Source organism: Leptodactylus fuscus, unplaced genomic scaffold (genome assembly GCF_031893055.1).
Source record: "Leptodactylus fuscus isolate aLepFus1 unplaced genomic scaffold, aLepFus1.hap2 HAP2_SCAFFOLD_244, whole genome shotgun sequence".
Classification (NCBI taxonomy): Eukaryota; Metazoa; Chordata; class Amphibia; order Anura; family Leptodactylidae; genus Leptodactylus; species Leptodactylus fuscus.
Window position 1 is genome coordinate 132994 of NW_027440267.1, and position 17539 is coordinate 150532.

Sequence of the window (17539 nt, forward strand, 5' to 3'; positions counted from 1 at the left end):
CTGGGCCCCAGCCAAGTCTCCAGCTGTGACCATCCTTCAGAGCGTCTGGAGGCACCCTGGCCTTCATACGTGTGCACACACTGACCCCCCCCCCCCCCCCCCGCCCGTCATATATGTGCATACACTGCTCCTCCTTCATATATGTGCGTGTACTGCGCTCCTGTGTCTGCACAGTCTTTGAAGTAACCGGACATTTCTTCATCTCTGGTCCTCATGTATTTCCAGTGTAATCGTGACGTTGTGCAATCAGGAAGGACATTCAGAGGGCGCCATCCTGGGGTGCTATTCTGACATACAGCAGAGGGCGCCATCCTGGGGTGCTATTCTGACATACAGCAGAGGGCGCCATCCTGGGGTGCTATTCTGACATACAGCAGAGGGCGCCATCCTGGGGTGCTATTCTGACATACGGCAGAGGGCGCCATCCTGGGGTGCTATTCTGACATACAGCAGAGGGCGCCATCCTGGGGTGCTATTCTGGCATACAGCAGGGGGCGCCATCCTGGGGTGCTATTCTGACATACTGCAGAGGGCGCCATCCTGGGGTGCTATTCTGGCATACAGCAGAGGGCGCCATCCTGGGGTGCTATTCTGGCATACAGCAGAGGGCGCCATCCTGGGGTGCTATTCTGACATACAGCAGAGGGCGCCATCCTGGGGTGCTATTCTGACATACAGCAGAGGGCGCCATCCTGGGGTGCTATTCTGGCATACAGCAGGGGGCGCCATCCTGGGGTGCTATTCTGACATACAGCAGAGGGCGCCATCCTGGGGTGCTATTCTGACATACAGCAGAGGGCGCCATCCTGGGGTGCTATTCTGGCATACAGCAGAGGGCGCCATCCTGGGGTGCTATTCTGACATACGGCAGAGGGCGCCATCCTGGGGTGCTATTCTGACATACGGCAGGGGGCGCCATCCTGGGGTGCTATTCTGACATACAGCAGAGGGCGCCATCCTGGGGTGCTATTCTGGCATACAGCAGAGGGCGCCATCCTGGGGTGCTATTCTGACATACTGCAGAGGGCGCCATCCTGGGGTGCTATTCTGACATACTGCAGAGGGCGCCATCCTGGGGGTGCTATTCTGGCATACAGCAGGGGGCGCCATCCTGGGGTGCTATTCTGACATACAGCAGAGGGCGCCATCCTGGGGTGCTATTCTGACATACAGCAGAGGGCGCCATCCTGGGGTGCTATTCTGACATACAGCAGAGGGCGCCATCCTGGGGTGCTATTCTGGCATACAGCAGAGGGCGCCATCCTGGGGTGCTATTCTGACATACTGCAGAGGGCGCCATCCTGGGGTGCTATTCTGACATAGAGCAGGGGGCGCCATCCTGGGGGTGCTATTCTGGCATACAGCAGAGGGCGCCATCCTGGGGTGCTATTCTGACATACAGCAGAGGGCGCCATCCTGGGGTGCTATTCTGACATACAGCAGAGGGCGCCATCCTGGGGTGCTATTCTGACATACAGCAGAGGGCGCCATCCTGGGGTGCTATTCTGGCATACAGCAGAGGGCGCCATCCTGGGGTGCTATTCTGACATACAGCAGGGGGCGCCATCCTGGGGTGCTATTCTGACATACAGCAGAGGGCGCCATCCTGGGGTGCTATTCTGACATACAGCAGAGGGCGCCATCCTGGGGTGCTATTCTGACATACGGCAGGGGGCGCCATCCTGGGGTGCTATTCTGACATACAGCAGAGGGCGCCATCCTGGGGGTGCTATTCTGACATACAGCAGAGGGCGCCATCCTGGGGTGCTATTCTGACATACAGCAGAGGGCGCCATCCTGGGGTGCTATTCTGACATACAGCAGAGGGCGCCATCCTGGGGTGCTATTCTGACATACAGCAGAGGGCGCCATCCTGGGGTGCTATTCTGACATACAGCAGAGGGCGCCATCCTGGGGTGCTATTCTGACATACGGCAGAGGGCGCCATCCTGGGGTGCTATTCTGACATACAGCAGAGGGCGCCATCCTGGGGTGCTATTCTGGCATACAGCAGGGGGCGCCATCCTGGGGTGCTATTCTGACATACTGCAGAGGGCGCCATCCTGGGGTGCTATTCTGGCATACAGCAGAGGGCGCCATCCTGGGGTGCTATTCTGGCATACAGCAGAGGGCGCCATCCTGGGGTGCTATTCTGACATACAGCAGAGGGCGCCATCCTGGGGTGCTATTCTGACATACAGCAGAGGGCGCCATCCTGGGGTGCTATTCTGACATACAGCAGGGGGCGCCATCCTGGGGTGCTATTCTGACATACAGCAGAGGGCGCCATCCTGGGGTGCTATTCTGACATACGGCAGGGGGCGCCATCCTGGGGTGCTATTCTGACATACAGCAGAGGGCGCCATCCTGGGGTGCTATTCTGACATACGGCAGGGGGCGCCATCCTGGGGTGCTATTCTGACATACAGCAGAGGGCGCCATCCTGGGGTGCTATTCTGGCATACAGCAGAGGGCGCCATCCTGGGGTGCTATTCTGACATACTGCAGAGGGCGCCATCCTGGGGTGCTATTCTGGCATACAGCAGAGGGCGCCATCCTGGGGTGCTATTCTGACATACAGCAGAGGGCGCCATCCTGGGGTGCTATTCTGACATACAGCAGAGGACGCCATCCTGGGGTGCTATTCTGACATACAGCAGAGGGCGCCATCCTGGGGTGCTATTCTGGCATACAGCAGAGGGCGCCATCCTGGGGTGCTATTCTGGCATACAGCAGAGGGCGCCATCCTGGGGTGCTATTCTGGCATACAGCAGAGGGCGCCATCCTGGGGTGCTATTCTGGCATACAGCAGAGGGCGCCATCCTGGGGTGCTATTCTGACATACAGCAGAGGGCGCCATCCTGGGGTGCTATTCTGACATACAGCAGAGGGCGCCATCCTGGGGTGCTATTCTGACATACAGCAGGGGGCGCCATCCTGGGGTGCTATTCTGACATACAGCAGAGGGCGCCATCCTGGGGTGCTATTCTGACATACAGCAGAGGGCGCCATCCTGGGGTGCTATTCTGGCATACAGCAGAGGGCGCCATCCTGGGGTGCTATTCTGACATACAGCAGAGGGCGCCATCCTGGGGTGCTATTCTGACATACAGCAGAGGGCGCCATCCTGGGGTGCTATTCTGACATACGGCAGGGGGCGCCATCCTGGGGTGCTATTCTGACATACAGCAGAGGGCGCCATCCTGGGGGTGCTATTCTGACATACAGCAGAGGGCGCCATCCTGGGGTGCTATTCTGGCATACAGCAGAGGGCGCCATCCTGGGGTGCTATTCTGACATACAGCAGAGGGCTCCATCCTGGGGTGCTATTCTGACATACTGCAAAGGGCGCCATCCTGGGGTGCTATTCTGGCATACAGCAGAGGGCGCCATCCTGGGGTGCTATTCTGACATACGGCAGTGGGCGCCATCCTGGGGTGCTATTCTGACATAGGGCAGAGGGCGCCATCCTGGGGTGCTATTCTGACATACTGCAGAGGGCGCCATCCTGGGGTGCTATTCTGACATACTGCAGAGGGCGCCATCCTGGGGTGCTATTCTGACATACGGCAGTGGGCGCCATCCTGGGGTGCTATTCTGACATAGGGCAGAGGGCGCCATCCTGGGGTGCTATTCTGACATACTGCAGAGGGCGCCATCCTGGGGTGCTATTCTGACATACGGCAGAGGGCGCCATCCTGGGGTGCTATTCTGACATAGGGCAGAGGGCGCCATCCTGGGGTGCTATTCTGACATACTGCAGAGGGCGCCATCCTGGGGTGCTATTCTGACATACTGCAGAGGGCGCCATCCTGGGGTGCTATTCTGACATACTGCAGAGGGCGCCATCCTGGGGTGCTATTCTGGCATACAGCAGAGGGCGCTATCCTGGGGTGCTATTCTGACATACTGCAGAGGGCGCCATCCTGGGGTGCTATTCTGACATACTGCAGAGGGCGCCATCCTGGGGTGCTATTCTGACATACGGCAGAGGGCGCCATGCTGGGGTGCTATTCTGACATACGGCAGAGGGCGCCATCCTGGGGTGCTATTCTGACATACTGCAGAGGGCGCCATCCTGGGGGTGCTATTCTGACATACTGCAGAGGGCGCCATCCTGGGGTGCTATTCTGGCATACAGCAGAGGGCGCCATCCTGGGGTGCTATTCTGACATACAGCAGAGGGCGCCATCCTGGGGTGCTATTCTGACATACAGCAGAGGGCGCCATCCTGGGGTGCTATTCTGACATACAGCAGGGGGCGCCATCCTGGGGTGCTATTCTGACATAGGGCAGAGGGCGCCATCCTGGGGTGCTATTCTGACATACAGCAGAGGGCGCCATCCTGGGGTGCTATTCTGACATACAGCAGAGGGCGCCATCCTGGGGTGCTATTCTGACATACAGCAGAGGGCGCCATCCTGGGGTGCTATTCTGGCATACAGCAGAGGGCGCCATCCTGGGGTGCTATTCTGACATACAGCAGGGGGCGCCATCCTGGGGGTGCTATTCTGACATACAGCAGAGGGCGCCATCCTGGGGTGCTATTCTGACATACAGCAGAGGGCGCCATCCTGGGGTGCTATTCTGACATACAGCAGGGGGCGCCATCCTGGGGTGCTATTCTGACATACAGCAGAGGGCGCCATCCTGGGGTGCTATTCTGACATACAGCAGAGGGCGCCATCCTGGGGTGCTATTCTGGCATACAGCAGAGGGCGCCATCCTGGGGTGCTATTCTGACATACAGCAGAGGGCGCCATCCTGGGGTGCTATTCTGACATACAGCAGAGGGCGCCATCCTGGGGTGCTATTCTGACATACAGCAGAGGGCGCCATCCTGGGGTGCTATTCTGGCATACAGCAGAGGGCGCCATCCTGGGGTGCTATTCTGACATACTGCAGAGGGCGCCATCCTGGGGTGCTATTCTGACATACAGCAGAGGGCGCCATCCTGGGGTGCTATTCTGACATACAGCAGAGGGCGCCATCCTGGGGTGCTATTCTGACATACAGCAGAGGGCGCCATCCTGGGGTGCTATTCTGACATACAGCAGAGGGCGCCATCCTGGGGTGCTATTCTGACATACAGCAGAGGGCGCCATCCTGGGGTGCTATTCTGACATACAGCAGAGGGCGCCATCCTGGGGTGCTATTCTGGCATTCAGCAGAGGGCGCCATCCTGGGGTGCTATTCTGACATACAGCAGAGGGCGCCATCCTGGGGTGCTATTCTGACATACAGCAGAGGGCGCCATCCTGGGGTGCTATTCTGACATACAGCAGAGGGCGCCATCCTGGGGTGCTATTCTGACATACAGCAGAGGGCGCCATCCTGGGGTGCTATTCTGACATACGGCAGAGGGCGCCATCCTGGGGTGCTATTCTGGCATTCAGCAGAGGGCGCCATCCTGGGGTGCTATTCTGACATACAGCAGGGGGCGCCATCCTGGGGTGCTATTCTGACATACGGCAGAGGGCGCCATCCTGGGGTGCTATTCTGACATACGGCAGAGGGCGCCATCCTGGGGTGCTATTCTGACATACGGCAGAGGGCGCCATCCTGGGGTGCTATTCTGACATACAGCAGAGGGCGCCATCCTGGGGTGCTATTCTGACATACGGCAGAGGGCGCCATCCAGGGGTGCTATTCTGACATACGGCAGAGGGCGCCATGCTGGGGTGCTATTCTGACATACGGCAGAGGGCGCCATCCTGGGGTGCTATTCTGACATACGGCAGAGGGCGCCATCCTGGGGGTGCTATTCTGGCATACGGCAGAGGGCGCCATCCTGGGGTGCTATTCTGACATACGGCAGAGGGCGCCATCCTGGGGTGCTATTCTGACATACGGCAGAGGGCGCCATCCTGGGGTGCTATTCTGGCATACGGCAGAGGGCGCCATCCTGGGGGTGCTATTCTGGCATACGGCAGAGGGCGCCATCCTGGGGTGCTATTCTGACATACGGCAGAGGGCGCCATCCTGGGGTGCTATTCTGACATACAGCAGAGGGCGCCATCCTGGGGTGCTATTCTGACATACGGCAGGGGGCGCCATCCTCGGGTGCTATTCTGGCATACAGCAGAGGGCGCCATCCTGGGGTGCTATTCTGACATACGGCAGGGGGCGCCATCCTGGGGGTGCTATTCTGACATACAGCAGAGGGCGCCATCCTGGGGGTGCTATTCTGACATACAGCAGAGGGCGCCATCCTGGGGGTGCTATTCTGACATACAGCAGAGGGCGCCATCCTGGGGTGCTATTCTGACATACGGCAGGGGGCGCCATCCTGGGGTGCTATTCTGACATACGGCAGAGGGCGCCATCCTGGGGTGCTATTCTGGCATACGGCAGAGGGCGCCATCCTGGGGTGCTATTCTGACATACGGCAGAGGGCGCCATCCTGGGGTGCTATTCTGACATACGGCAGAGGGCGCCATCCTGGGGTGCTATTCTGGCATACGGCAGAGGGCGCCATCCTGGGGTGCTATTCTGACATACAGCAGAGGGCGCCATCCTGGGGTGCTATTCTGGCATACGGCAGAGGGCGCCATCCTGGGGTGCTATTCTGGCATACGGCAGTGGGCGCCATCCTGGGGTGCTATTTTGGCATACGGCAGAGGGCGCCATCCTGGGGTGCTATTCTGGCATACAGCAGAGGGCGCCATCCTGGGGTGCTATTCTGACATACAGCAGAGGGCGCCATCCTGGGGTGCTATTCTGACATACGGCAGGGGGCGCCATCCTGGGGTGCTATTCTGACATACAGCAGAGGGCGCCATCCTGGGGGTGCTATTCTGACATACAGCAGAGGGCGCCATCCTGGGGTGCTATTCTGGCATACAGCAGAGGGCGCCATCCTGGGGTGCTATTCTGACATACAGCAGAGGGCGCCATCCTGGGGTGCTATTCTGACATACAGCAGAGGGCGCCATCCTGGGGTGCTATTCTGACATACAGCAGAGGGCGCCATCCTGGGGTGCTATTCTGACATACTGCAGAGGGCGCCATCCTGGGGTGCTATTCTGACATACGGCAGAGGGCGCCATCCTGGGGTGCTATTCTGACATACGGCAGAGGGCGCCATCCTGGGGTGCTATTCTGGCATACGGCAGAGGGCGCCATCCTGGGGTGCTATTCTGACATACGGCAGAGGGCGCCATCCTGGGGTGCTATTCTGACATACGGCAGAGGGCGCCATCCTGGGGTGCTATTCTGACATACGGCAGAGGGCGCCATCCTGGGGTGCTATTCTGACATACTGCAGAGGGCGCCATCCTGGGGTGCTATTCTGACATACGGCAGGGGGCGCCATCCTGGGGTGCTATTCTGACATACGGCAGGGGGCGCCATCCTGGGGTGCTATTCTGACATACGGCAGAGGGCGCCATCCTGGGGTGCTATTCTGACATACGGCAGAGGGCGCCATCCTGGGGTGCTATTCTGACATACGGCAGAGGGCGCCATGCTGGGGTGCTATTCTGGCATAGGGCAGAGGGCGCCATCCTGGGGTGCTATTCTGGCATACGGCAGAGGGCGCCATCCTGGGGTGCTATTTGGGCATACGGCAGTGGGCGCCATCCTGGGGTGCTATTCTGACATACGGCAGAGGGCGCCATCCTGGGGTGCTATTCTGACATACGGCAGGGGGCGCCATCCTGGGGTGCTATTCTGACATACGGCAGAGGGCGCCATCCTGGGGGTGCTATTCTGACATACGGCAGAGGGCGCCATCCTGGGGTGCTATTCTGGCATACAGCAGAGGGCGCCATCCTGGGGTGCTATTTGGGCATACGGCAGTGGGCGCCATCCTGGGGTGCTATTCTGACATACGGCAGAGGGCGCCATCCTGGGGTGCTATTCTGACATACGGCAGGGGGCGCCATCCTGGGGTGCTATTCTGACATACGGCAGAGGGCGCCATCCTGGGGGTGCTATTCTGACATACGGCAGAGGGCGCCATCCTGGGGTGCTATTCTGACATACTGCAGAGGGCGCCATCCTGGGGTGCTATTCTGGCATACAGCAGAGGGCGCCATCCTGGGGTGCTATTCTGACATACTGCAGAGGGCGCCATCCTGGGGTGCTATTCTGACATACTGCAGAGGGCGCCATCCTGGGGGTGCTATTCTGGCATACAGCAGGGGGCGCCATCCTGGGGTGCTATTCTGACATACAGCAGAGGGCGCCATCCTGGGGTGCTATTCTGACATACAGCAGAGGGCGCCATCCTGGGGTGCTATTCTGACATACAGCAGAGGGCGCCATCCTGGGGTGCTATTCTGGCATACAGCAGAGGGCGCCATCCTGGGGTGCTATTCTGACATACTGCAGAGGGCGCCATCCTGGGGTGCTATTCTGACATACAGCAGAGGGCGCCATCCTGGGGTGCTATTCTGACATACTGCAGAGGGCGCCATCCTGGGGGTGCTATTCTGGCATACAGCAGGGGGCGCCATCCTGGGGTGCTATTCTGACATACAGCAGAGGGCGCCATCCTGGGGTGCTATTCTGACATACAGCAGGGGGCGCCATCCTGGGGTGCTATTCTGGCATACAGCAGAGGGCGCCATCCTGGGGTGCTATTCTGACATACAGCAGAGGGCGCCATCCTGGGGTGCTATTCTGACATACAGCAGAGGGCGCCATCCTGGGGTGCTATTCTGACATACAGCAGAGGGCGCCATCCTGGGGTGCTATTCTGGCATACAGCAGAGGGCGCCATCCTGGGGTGCTATTCTGACATACAGCAGGGGGCGCCATCCTGGGGTGCTATTCTGACATACAGCAGAGGGCGCCATCCTGGGGTGCTATTCTGACATACAGCAGAGGGCGCCATCCTGGGGTGCTATTCTGACATACGGCAGGGGGCGCCATCCTGGGGTGCTATTCTGACATACAGCAGAGGGCGCCATCCTGGGGGTGCTATTCTGACATACAGCAGAGGGCGCCATCCTGGGGTGCTATTCTGGCATACAGCAGAGGGCGCCATCCTGGGGTGCTATTCTGACATACAGCAGAGGGCGCCATCCTGGGGTGCTATTCTGACATACAGCAGAGGGCGCCATCCTGGGGTGCTATTCTGACATACAGCAGAGGGCGCCATCCTGGGGTGCTATTCTGACATACGGCAGAGGGCGCCATCCTGGGGTGCTATTCTGACATACAGCAGAGGGCGCCATCCTGGGGTGCTATTCTGACATACAGCAGAGGGCGCCATCCAGGGGTGCTATTCTGACATACGGCAGAGGGCGCCATCCAGGGGTGCTATTCTGACATACAGCAGAGGGCGCCATCCTGGGGTGCTATTCTGGCATACAGCAGGGGGCGCCATCCTGGGGTGCTATTCTGACATACTGCAGAGGGCGCCATCCTGGGGTGCTATTCTGGCATACAGCAGAGGGCGCCATCCTGGGGTGCTATTCTGGCATACAGCAGAGGGCGCCATCCTGGGGTGCTATTCTGACATACAGCAGAGGGCGCCATCCTGGGGTGCTATTCTGACATACAGCAGAGGGCGCCATCCTGGGGTGCTATTCTGACATACAGCAGGGGGCGCCATCCTGGGGTGCTATTCTGACATACAGCAGAGGGCGCCATCCTGGGGTGCTATTCTGACATACAGCAGAGGGCGCCATCCTGGGGTGCTATTCTGACATACGGCAGGGGGCGCCATCCTGGGGTGCTATTCTGACATACAGCAGAGGGCGCCATCCTGGGGTGCTATTCTGGCATACAGCAGAGGGCGCCATCCTGGGGTGCTATTCTGACATACTGCAGAGGGCGCCATCCTGGGGTGCTATTCTGGCATACAGCAGAGGGCGCCATCCTGGGGTGCTATTCTGACATACAGCAGAGGGCGCCATCCTGGGGTGCTATTCTGACATACAGCAGAGGACGCCATCCTGGGGTGCTATTCTGACATAGGGCAGAGGGCGCCATCCTGGGGTGCTATTCTGGCATACAGCAGGGGGCGCCATCCTGGGGTGCTATTCTGACATACAGCAGAGGGCGCCATCCTGGGGTGCTATTCTGACATACAGCAGGGGGCGCCATCCTGGGGTGCTATTCTGACATACAGCAGAGGGCGCCATCCTGGGGTGCTATTCTGACATACAGCAGAGGGCGCCATCCTGGGGTGCTATTCTGGCATACAGCAGAGGGCGCCATCCTGGGGTGCTATTCTGACATACAGCAGGGGGCGCCATCCTGGGGTGCTATTCTGACATACAGCAGAGGGCGCCATCCTGGGGTGCTATTCTGACATACAGCAGAGGGCGCCATCCTGGGGTGCTATTCTGACATACGGCAGGGGGCGCCATCCTGGGGTGCTATTCTGACATACAGCAGAGGGCGCCATCCTGGGGGTGCTATTCTGACATACAGCAGAGGGCGCCATCCTGGGGTGCTATTCTGGCATACAGCAGAGGGCGCCATCCTGGGGTGCTATTCTGACATACAGCAGAGGGCTCCATCCTGGGGTGCTATTCTGACATACTGCAAAGGGCGCCATCCTGGGGTGCTATTCTGGCATACAGCAGAGGGCGCCATCCTGGGGTGCTATTCTGACATACGGCAGTGGGCGCCATCCTGGGGTGCTATTCTGACATAGGGCAGAGGGCGCCATCCTGGGGTGCTATTCTGACATACTGCAGAGGGCGCCATCCTGGGGTGCTATTCTGACATACTGCAGAGGGCGCCATCCTGGGGTGCTATTCTGACATACTGCAGAGGGCGCCATCCTGGGGTGCTATTCTGACATACGGCAGTGGGCGCCATCCTGGGGTGCTATTCTGACATAGGGCAGAGGGCGCCATCCTGGGGTGCTATTCTGACATACTGCAGAGGGCGCCATCCTGGGGTGCTATTCTGACATAGGGCAGAGGGCGCCATCCTGGGGTGCTATTCTGACATACTGCAGAGGGCGCCATCCTGGGGTGCTATTCTGACATACTGCAGAGGGCGCCATCCTGGGGTGCTATTCTGACATACTGCAGAGGGCGCCATCCTGGGGTGCTATTCTGGCATACAGCAGAGGGCGCCATCCTGGGGTGCTATTCTGACATACTGCAGAGGGCGCCATCCTGGGGTGCTATTCTGACATACTGCAGAGGGCGCCATCCTGGGGTGCTATTCTGACATACTGCAGAGGGCGCCATCCTGGGGTGCTATTCTGACATACGGCAGTGGGCGCCATCCTGGGGTGCTATTCTGACATAGGGCAGAGGGCGCCATCCTGGGGTGCTATTCTGACATACTGCAGAGGGCGCCATCCTGGGGTGCTATTCTGACATAGGGCAGAGGGCGCCATCCTGGGGTGCTATTCTGACATACTGCAGAGGGCGCCATCCTGGGGTGCTATTCTGACATACTGCAGAGGGCGCCATCCTGGGGTGCTATTCTGACATACTGCAGAGGGCGCCATCCTGGGGTGCTATTCTGGCATACAGCAGAGGGCGCCATCCTGGGGTGCTATTCTGACATACTGCAGAGGGCGCCATCCTGGGGTGCTATTCTGACATACTGCAGAGGGCGCCATGCTGGGGTGCTATTCTGACATACGGCAGAGGGCGCCATGCTGGGGTGCTATTCTGACATACGGCAGAGGGCGCCATCCTGGGGTGCTATTCTGACATACTGCAGAGGGCGCCATCCTGGGGGTGCTATTCTGACATACTGCAGAGGGCGCCATCCTGGGGTGCTATTCTGGCATACAGCAGAGGGCGCCATCCTGGGGTGCTATTCTGACATACAGCAGAGGGCACCATCCTGGGGTGCTATTCTGACATACAGCAGAGGGCGCCATCCTGGGGTGCTATTCTGACATACAGCAGGGGGCGCCATCCTGGGGTGCTATTCTGACATAGGGCAGAGGGCGCCATCCTGGGGTGCTATTCTGACATACAGCAGAGGGCGCCATCCTGGGGTGCTATTCTGACATACAGCAGAGGGCGCCATCCTGGGGTGCTATTCTGACATACAGCAGAGGGCGCCATCCTGGGGTGCTATTCTGGCATACAGCAGAGGGCGCCATCCTGGGGTGCTATTCTGACATACAGCAGGGGGCGCCATCCTGGGGGTGCTATTCTGACATACAGCAGAGGGCGCCATCCTGGGGTGCTATTCTGACATACAGCAGAGGGCGCCATCCTGGGGTGCTATTCTGACATACAGCAGGGGGCGCCATCCTGGGGTGCTATTCTGACATACAGCAGAGGGCGCCATCCTGGGGTGCTATTCTGACATACAGCAGAGGGCGCCATCCTGGGGTGCTATTCTGGCATACAGCAGAGGGCGCCATCCTGGGGTGCTATTCTGACATACAGCAGAGGGCGCCATCCTGGGGTGCTATTCTGACATACAGCAGAGGGCGCCATCCTGGGGTGCTATTCTGACATACAGCAGAGGGCGCCATCCTGGGGTGCTATTCTGGCATACAGCAGAGGGCGCCATCCTGGGGTGCTATTCTGACATACTGCAGAGGGCGCCATCCTGGGGTGCTATTCTGACATACAGCAGAGGGCGCCATCCTGGGGTGCTATTCTGACATACAGCAGAGGGCGCCATCCTGGGGTGCTATTCTGACATACAGCAGAGGGCGCCATCCTGGGGTGCTATTCTGACATACAGCAGAGGGCGCCATCCTGGGGTGCTATTCTGACATACAGCAGAGGGCGCCATCCTGGGGTGCTATTCTGACATACAGCAGAGGGCGCCATCCTGGGGTGCTATTCTGGCATTCAGCAGAGGGCGCCATCCTGGGGTGCTATTCTGACATACAGCAGAGGGCGCCATCCTGGGGTGCTATTCTGACATACAGCAGAGGGCGCCATCCTGGGGTGCTATTCTGACATACAGCAGAGGGCGCCATCCTGGGGTGCTATTCTGACATACAGCAGAGGGCGCCATCCTGGGGTGCTATTCTGACATACGGCAGAGGGCGCCATCCTGGGGTGCTATTCTGGCATTCAGCAGAGGGCGCCATCCTGGGGTGCTATTCTGACATACAGCAGGGGGCGCCATCCTGGGGTGCTATTCTGACATACGGCAGAGGGCGCCATCCTGGGGTGCTATTCTGACATACGGCAGAGGGCGCCATCCTGGGGTGCTATTCTGACATACGGCAGAGGGCGCCATCCTGGGGTGCTATTCTGACATACAGCAGAGGGCGCCATCCTGGGGTGCTATTCTGACATACGGCAGAGGGCGCCATCCAGGGGTGCTATTCTGACATACGGCAGAGGGCGCCATGCTGGGGTGCTATTCTGACATACGGCAGAGGGCGCCATCCTGGGGTGCTATTCTGACATACGGCAGAGGGCGCCATCCTGGGGGTGCTATTCTGGCATACGGCAGAGGGCGCCATCCTGGGGTGCTATTCTGACATACGGCAGAGGGCGCCATCCTGGGGTGCTATTCTGACATACGGCAGAGGGCGCCATCCTGGGGTGCTATTCTGGCATACGGCAGAGGGCGCCATCCTGGGGGTGCTATTCTGGCATACGGCAGAGGGCGCCATCCTGGGGTGCTATTCTGACATACGGCAGAGGGCGCCATCCTGGGGTGCTATTCTGACATACAGCAGAGGGCGCCATCCTGGGGTGCTATTCTGACATACGGCAGGGGGCGCCATCCTCGGGTGCTATTCTGGCATACAGCAGAGGGCGCCATCCTGGGGTGCTATTCTGACATACGGCAGGGGGCGCCATCCTGGGGGTGCTATTCTGACATACAGCAGAGGGCGCCATCCTGGGGGTGCTATTCTGACATACAGCAGAGGGCGCCATCCTGGGGGTGCTATTCTGACATACAGCAGAGGGCGCCATCCTGGGGTGCTATTCTGACATACGGCAGGGGGCGCCATCCTGGGGTGCTATTCTGACATACGGCAGAGGGCGCCATCCTGGGGTGCTATTCTGGCATACGGCAGAGGGCGCCATCCTGGGGTGCTATTCTGACATACGGCAGAGGGCGCCATCCTGGGGTGCTATTCTGACATACGGCAGAGGGCGCCATCCTGGGGTGCTATTCTGGCATACGGCAGAGGGCGCCATCCTGGGGTGCTATTCTGACATACAGCAGAGGGCGCCATCCTGGGGTGCTATTCTGGCATACGGCAGAGGGCGCCATCCTGGGGTGCTATTCTGGCATACGGCAGTGGGCGCCATCCTGGGGTGCTATTTTGGCATACGGCAGAGGGCGCCATCCTGGGGTGCTATTCTGACATACGGCAGAGGGCGCCATCCTGGGGTGCTATTCTGACATACAGCAGAGGGCGCCATCCTGGGGTGCTATTCTGACATACAGCAGAGGGCGCCATCCTGGGGTGCTATTCTGACATACAGCAGAGGGCGCCATCCTGGGGTGCTATTCTGACATACTGCAGAGGGCGCCATCCTGGGGTGCTATTCTGACATACTGCAGAGGGCGCCATCCTGGGGTGCTATTCTGGCATACAGCAGAGGGCGCCATCCTGGGGTGCTATTCTGACATACAGCAGAGGGCGCCATCCTGGGGTGCTATTCTGACATACAGCAGAGGGCGCCATCCTGGGGTGCTATTCTGACATACTGCAGAGGGCGCCATCCTGGGGTGCTATTCTGACATACGGCAGAGGGCGCCATCCTGGGGTGCTATTCTGACATACGGCAGAGGGCGCCATCCTGGGGTGCTATTCTGGCATACGGCAGAGGGCGCCATCCTGGGGTGCTATTCTGACATACGGCAGAGGGCGCCATCCTGGGGTGCTATTCTGACATACGGCAGAGGGCGCCATCCTGGGGTGCTATTCTGACATACGGCAGAGGGCGCCATCCTGGGGTGCTATTCTGACATACTGCAGAGGGCGCCATCCTGGGGTGCTATTCTGACATACGGCAGGGGGCGCCATCCTGGGGTGCTATTCTGACATACGGCAGGGGGCGCCATCCTGGGGTGCTATTCTGACATACGGCAGAGGGCGCCATCCTGGGGTGCTATTCTGACATACGGCAGAGGGCGCCATCCTGGGGTGCTATTCTGACATACGGCAGAGGGCGCCATGCTGGGGTGCTATTCTGGCATACGGCAGAGGGCGCCATCCTGGGGTGCTATTCTGACATTCGGCAGAGGGCGCCATCCTGGGGTGCTATTCTGGCATACGGCAGAGGGCGCCATCCTGGGGTGCTATTCGGGCATACGGCAGTGGGCGCCATCCTGGGGTGCTATTCTGACATACGGCAGAGGGCGCCATCCTGGGGTGCTATTCTGACATACGGCAGGGGGCGCCATCCTGGGGTGCTATTCTGACATACGGCAGAGGGCGCCATCCTGGGGGTGCTATTCTGACATACGGCAGAGGGCGCCATCCTGGGGTGCTATTCTGACATACGGCAGAGGGCGCCATCCTGGGGTGCTATTCTGGCATACAACAGAGGGCGCCATCCTGGGGTGCTATTCTGGCATACGGCAGAGGGCGCCATCCTGGGGTGCTATTCTGACATACGGCAGAGGGCGCCATCCTGGGGTGCTATTCTGACATACGGCAGGGGGCGCCATCCTGGGGTGCTATTCTGACATACGGCAGGGGGCGCCATCCTCGGGTGCTATTCTGACATACGGCAGGGGGCGCCATCCTCGGGTGCTATTCTGGCATACAGCAGAGGGCGCCATCCTGGGGTGCTATTCTGACATACAGCAGAGGGCGCCATCCTGGGGTGCTATTCTGACATACGGCAGAGGGCGCCATCCTGGGGTGCTATTCTGACATACAGCAGAGGGCGCCATCCTGGGGTGCTATTCTGACATACGGCAGGGGGCGCCATCCTGGGGTGCTATTCTGACATACGGCAGAGGGCGCCATCCTGGGGGTGCTATTCTGACATACGGCAGAGGGCGCCATCCTGGGGTGCTATTCTGACATACGGCAGAGGGCGCCATCCTGGGGTGCTATTCTGGCATACAACAGAGGGCGCCATCCTGGGGTGCTATTCTGGCATACGGCAGAGGGCGCCATCCTGGGGTGCTATTCTGGCATACGGCAGAGGGCGCCATCCTGGGGTGCTATTCTGACATACGGCAGAGGGCGCCATCCTGGGGTGCTATTCTGACATACGGCAGGGGGCGCCATCCTGGGGTGCTATTCTGACATACGGCAGAGGGCGCCATCCTGGGGTGCTATTCTGACATACGGCAGAGGGCGCCATCCTGGGGTGCTATTCTGACATAGGGCAGAGGGCGCCATCCTGGGGTGCTATTCTGACATACTGCAGAGGGCGCCATCCTGGGGTGCTATTCTGACATAGGGCAGAGGGCGCCATCCTGGGGTGCTATTCTGACATACTGCAGAGGGCGCCATCCTGGGGTGCTATTCTGACATACTGCAGAGGGCGCCATCCTGGGGTGCTATTCTGACATACTGCAGAGGGCGCCATCCTGGGGTGCTATTCTGGCATACAGCAGAGGGCGCCATCCTGGGGTGCTATTCTGACATACTGCAGAGGGCGCCATCCTGGGGTGCTATTCTGACATACTGCAGAGGGCGCCATGCTGGGGTGCTATTCTGACATACGGCAGAGGGCGCCATGCTGGGGTGCTATTCTGACATACGGCAGAGGGCGCCATCCTGGGGTGCTATTCTGACATACTGCAGAGGGCGCCATCCTGGGGGTGCTATTCTGACATACTGCAGAGGGCGCCATCCTGGGGTGCTATTCTGGCATACAGCAGAGGGCGCCATCCTGGGGTGCTATTCTGACATACAGCAGAGGGCACCATCCTGGGGTGCTATTCTGACATACAGCAGAGGGCGCCATCCTGGGGTGCTATTCTGACATACAGCAGGGGGCGCCATCCTGGGGTGCTATTCTGACATAGGGCAGAGGGCGCCATCCTGGGGTGCTATTCTGACATACAGCAGAGGGCGCCATCCTGGGGTGCTATTCTGACATACAGCAGAGGGCGCCATCCTGGGGTGCTATTCTGACATACAGCAGAGGGCGCCATCCTGGGGTGCTATTCTGGCATACAGCAGAGGGCGCCATCCTGGGGTGCTATTCTGACATACAGCAGGGGGCGCCATCCTGGGGGTGCTATTCTGACATACAGCAGAGGGCGCCATCCTGGGGTGCTATTCTGACATACAGCAGAGGGCGCCATCCTGGGGTGCTATTCTGACATACAGCAGGGGGCGCCATCCTGGGGTGCTATTCTGACATACAGCAGAGGGCGCCATCCTGGGGTGCTATTCTGACATACAGCAGAGGGCGCCATCCTGGGGTGCTATTCTGGCATACAGCAGAGGGCGCCATCCTGGGGTGCTATTCTGACATACAGCAGAGGGCGCCATCCTGGGGTGCTATTCTGACATACAGCAGAGGGCGCCATCCTGGGGTGCTATTCTGACATACAGCAGAGGGCGCCATCCTGGGGTGCTATTCTGGCATACAGCAGAGGGCGCCATCCTGGGGTGCTATTCTGACATACTGCAGAGGGCGCCATCCTGGGGTGCTATTCTGACATACAGCAGAGGGCGCCATCCTGGGGTGCTATTCTGACATAC